Here is a 307-nt window from a genome sequence, read left to right on the forward strand (position 1 = left end):
TTTTTCTTTAAATGGGCGTGGCCCCGCCCTCTTAAGATGAAATGTTGTATCCCTGTAGTACCTTTACCAATCCCCACAAAACTCGGTGCGAACATTGCTTGGGGCCTCACTAAGAAACCCGGTGAAATTTTTTTTAATCAGACAAGAACTACGCCCACCTGCCATATAACGATAATAAATTAGTAAATGTTTAAGCTAGTTTGGCACCGACCACTTACGCCTGCATATGTATGTGTATCTCGATACCCGGTTTATCAATTTCCACCAAACTCGGTACATTTAGCAACCTTGGCGCAAAAAAGCAAAC

The sequence above is a fragment of the Rhagoletis zephyria genome, unplaced genomic scaffold, assembly GCF_001687245.7.
Source record: "Rhagoletis zephyria isolate East Lansing unplaced genomic scaffold, Rhagoletis_zephyria_1.1 Rzeph_scaffold_12270, whole genome shotgun sequence".
Lineage (NCBI taxonomy): Eukaryota > Metazoa > Arthropoda > Insecta > Diptera > Tephritidae > Rhagoletis > Rhagoletis zephyria.